This window comes from Bidens hawaiensis, unplaced genomic scaffold (assembly GCF_021521415.1).
Source record: "Bidens hawaiensis isolate Kalapana, Puna unplaced genomic scaffold, B.hawaiensis_p1.1 tig00060979_1, whole genome shotgun sequence".
Lineage (NCBI taxonomy): Eukaryota > Viridiplantae > Streptophyta > Magnoliopsida > Asterales > Asteraceae > Bidens > Bidens hawaiensis.
This window is the reverse complement of record NW_027506478.1, coordinates 51,947-56,893: the sequence shown is the minus strand read 5'-3', so window position 1 is coordinate 56,893 and position 4,947 is coordinate 51,947. Positions and strand designations below refer to the sequence as shown.

The window sequence follows — 4,947 nt, the reverse complement described above, 5'->3', positions numbered from 1 at the left end:
TGCTTCGCTCAAGCTCGTATAGTATTTTAATTGAGCCAAAACTTGGCTCGAGCTTGAGTGCACAATGTGAAATTAATACATAGAAGTCCAAAAGAGGTAAAACTTAAGTATAAACATGGCTCATTAAGGCTCAAGCTTCCTATAGAAGGCTCAAGCTCCGGCTTGATAACTAAACGAGCTTTATTTGAGGCTCGAGCTCGCTTGAGCTCTTTATCGATCCGAGCTCGAGTAGCTCGCAAGTGGCTTGGCGTGTGTGCACCCCTAGTAATGTGTAAATGACATTTGATTTGCATTGGTGAATGTTAGAGAAGCTCAAAGAGAAAGTAGAAGAATTCTTCGGTTGCGAGTATTAACTTTTTATCGAATTCACTGGGCTGATCAGGTACGTTCTACACATTACTCAAATTTTTGATATTAATGTCGTTTAAACAGTATTTTCTAAAAATTATCATATTTTAGCTGGACCAAAGGTGCAAGTATCGGGTGGCATAGTGACGATAACAGGCCATATCTGAAGCAAACGTGACTATGTGGTACACACTCGACTGTTATTTATATAATAACATTTAAGAAATTTATTGTTTATTGTTATTTATGGACTGTAAATTCATACTTCGATTATGCTTGAATCTATTTGACTGCATTGACTTTGTTACTATATGTTTAAGGCAGTATGCTATTTGAATAGTTATGGTGTGGAGTTTGGCGGCGGGCTCTTTCACTTCCAGGATGGAGAACCTGCAACTTTTGTTTCTATGGCTGGTGTAAGCTTCAAACTATTGTTTCGAACCTCCAAAACCAGCTGGCTTGCTTTGGTTAGGCGGTTCAGTTGGTTTCAGTGGTTCTTGAATATCCCTACAAAAATACGATTTAGTGCCTGTGTTTTGACTCAGATAACTATTTTAGTCCAAAAATTAAATCTTGGCCTTTTTGTATCAATCAAACTACTGGACTAAAAACTTTTAGACAAATGGTTATTTGTATCAATCAAACATGGACTAAAACTGTACTTAACTCTTATACTTTTGTTAGGATGCTCTGATTTACACTGCGGATAGCCGGAACATTCATTCAGTTGATGAGGTATCTTAACTTTATTTAACAATATTAAGTCATTTTGAGGCTTTATGTCACGGTTGTTTGTGAACTTAAAAGACTAAAAGGTGAAACCAATAAAAATGAAAAAAATATATATACAAAATTAAGTCAAATGCAACTTGTTTAAAAGCAATTTATGAAAGCAATCATATTTCTGACTGTGTTATACCTAATTTTACTTGCAAATTAAACCTTTTTTTATTATATTTACTTAAGCTAATGTGATATGTGACACCATAGCGCGTATAGATAGGCGTACAAAATGAAAACATTCAGGGTTTAGGTGAGTAAAGGTGGATATGCAATTAATGACTAGCATATCTCATGGCTATAAACGAACCGAATTAAAGTTGAGGATAGCAATTCTTGGAGACGTAGAATTAAAGTTAAGGATTTTTAGGGAGAAAGGAATACCTTAAGGGCTGTTATTTACCTTATTTTAGTCACACACCACTATGTTATTTTCTTGTCATATATTATATATTTTTATGTATTAGTTGTATTAATTTTACTACATGCTATTATTAGTTATATTACTGTGAAGCCACCTCTTATATTCCCGCATACATATGTTCTTTTAGAGCTAGGGGTCTCTCTGGAAGCCACCTCTTAATTTCTTTGGATAGAGGTACGGTGTGCTACATCTCACCCTCCCCAGACCCTATTTATAGCTTTGTTATTGACGGGGTTCCACTGGGTATGATTGATAGATTGATTGAAACGAACCGAACGGATACGAACACGGCATGTTCATGTTCGTTTCGCTTAACTTTAACTGAACAAACGATCGTACACGAACAATACATGAACGGGCTTATTGTTCATCTTCATTGGTTAGGAAAATGAACGTGTTCATGTTCGTTTATGTTAATAGTATAAAGGAACGGTTCGTAAACACCAATTAATAGTAAACATGAGCATCAATCTCTTGGGTCTAAATTCAAAAAAATCATAAAAGTAGACAAAATTATAATGGGTGATATTTTAATTTCATAATGCTAGACTTAAACAAACATAAAACAATGAACATAAAGAACGTAAACGAACCCATGTAATGAACATAATTGAACGGACGAGACCTGTGTTCATGTTTGTTCATTTAACTATATGAACAAAACGTTTTTTTTGTCATCTTCATTCGTTTATTAAATAAATGAACTTCACACTGAATAGTGCACACACATTCAGTTCATTTACAGGCCTAGCTTATATGCTTGAAGTTTTTTGATTTGACCATAGAGGTTTAACACACTCAGAAAATGGCTACTTTCATGATTTATTTATTTTTTGTTTCTTTATATTATCAACGTTGATTGTTGATTGCAGATTACACATGGAGAAAGACTCACCCTCACATTAGGGTTTACTCGAGATAAATCTCATGATGAAGATTGTAAACTAATTTCATTTCTAACTAAAATCCCGTTTAATATTAACATGAGTTCAAAAGACTACCTACCAATGCCGGCCTCACAAAACATGTACTGGTTTCCTCCTGAACAATCTACGACTTACAAGTCGGGATTGGATATACGATATGCAAGATTACATGTTCTTGGATACCAACCTTATTCTACAAATGCAAGTGATGTGCATTCACCCCGAGACTTCTCAGATATTATTCTTGAACCCTTACACGTGGTTCGTGGTAATGATTTGTTTGACTATGAATTCGCCAACATATTATATCTACTTCAGGTACCAAGTCATTTTCGATTTTAGTTTATAAATATTTTGGGACAGTTTTATATATACCCATTCAAGATGCTTAAAGTTTCATATTTACCAACTTCATTATTTATAATATTACTAATTTACCATTGTACCGCTTTCTTCTCCTTGCATTCTAAACTCTCATATCCTAATGCAAGTTTTTAGGTGTAGACTATATAAACAAAAATTAATCTAATCCATTTAAATGCTCAAAGCACACTCAAGGCACAAAGAGTGAGCTTGTCACCTAGGCTCAAGTAGGTGTAAACGAACTGAGCCCGGCCTGAGCTCAAGCGCTTTTTAATTTATCAGAGCTTGAGCTCGGCTCGTCTTGCTTATTATTTAGAAAGAATATATATTGTATTTTAATCATAATTTTTATATAGAACATAATATATATTATTTAGTCAATTTGGCTCAAGAGCTCGATAAGTGAAGCTCGACGTCAGGCTCATTTATAAAACAAGCCATTTTTTAGGCACGGTAAGTGGGGTCCGATTTAGGATAGTAATCTAAGTCAACTTGTTTTCAAACTCACATTATTATATAAAAAAAAAGACAACATGGTCAAAGGCCACGGTTACATCATCGTCTGGCTGGAATCAACATTTTGAAACTCACATTATTATCTTCTAATCCTCTGTTTTTGGGAGATGGAACAAGTGGTCCAGTTCTACCATTGGAAGAGACCTGGATTAAAATTATCGGAAGTAAAAACCGAGCCCGCCAAAATCATGCCAGTTTCTACATCACAGCAAGAGAACATTCGACTTTTGAATTTACAACTTCTAAAGGATCTACGCCTAATGCAAACAATATTCCTGAGTGGAAATTATGGTGAGCGTGTGGAGCATGACTGGATGAGTTTTTCATGCGCGGTTGATTTATGGGAATCTTATACGAGTAACTTATGGCGTAATTTGGTTTTGAGTTGGATAGCGAACCAATCTATTTTCTCCGACCCGAGTGTCGAATGACTATTTGACTTCCATCTTTTTAGCCAATTAGCTAAAAAAATTGTATTTTTTGAATCTTCTGGTTGTAGACTTCTTAAGACTATTATATTGCCCATCTTTGATAAGTTTTCAAACAAAATCATCAATCCGATACGCGCTCAACTAATCCAATCCGGACCCACTTAGTATTGTGATATGAAGATCATATCTGTGGCTTGTGTGGTTGCGTCGCTGGTTTGAATTAGTGTGTGCAGGTGTTGGTTTCTATGGATATTTTAAACTTAGTTAACCATTTAACTAGTCACAATTAAGGCGGAAGCGTGATATTTACAAACTAAACATATCTATCCATATGTATATATATGTATATATTACAAGTTTATAGGAAATGTGTACATGAACAACCTAATTTATTCATGTTATAAGATTACCAATAATCTATTTATTAGAAACCCGAAGCAAGGATCAAATGATACGGAAAAGCTAAACTATCAAAGCTATAAACACTTACATTCTTAACCTTTTAAGAGTGTAGTTGATGTTGAAGAAGATGATGATGTTGATGCTAGACTTTCAAAGGAAAATCCTCAAACAGAATGTACCCCGAGCCTCCAACACACACCGAGCTATGTTAGGAAGCTTGAACACGAAAAACCGAGACCCGAGCCTTCCTTTTTCCTTTGGCCGTAAGTAGTAAACAAGAAGGAAAGAAAGACTTCTTCAATTTTTGTTACTTGAAAGTTTATATAATAATGATCAAATCCTTTTTAAAACCATCATATCTTTGTGTTAGGTTTTAGTCAAGTAGAATACACTCAACATCCACCAAATCCTTGACAAAAATTTGACCATAACTTTGGGGTGTGGGGCCCACCCAAAACCGGCCCCAAATAAAATTATTTTATTATTTTTTTTTTTATTTTATTTTATTTATTTTATAAAGTATAAAATAAATATATAAACACCCCATCTTTTATAAACCATTTTACAAAAGAACATATAGTTAAATAATCATTCCAATAATAATTATTTGAATAAATAAATTAACCAATTAATTTATTTAACACTTTCAAGTAAGTATTCAGAAACCCGATTTTCTGAATGTATCGTGTTCTGTATTTGTCTCATAGATCTTATCTTAACAAATACATAATTGGTGTGTGTCTAACTCGTTATTGGG

General features: G+C 34.1%; 1 pseudogene; it reads left to right on the top strand.

Moving 5' to 3' along the window:
- Positions 1 to 306: 306 nt before the first annotated feature.
- LOC143617954 (uncharacterized) lies at positions 307 to 3,788 on the top strand (annotated as a pseudogene).
- The last annotated feature ends 1,159 nt before the right edge of the window (positions 3,789 to 4,947 follow it).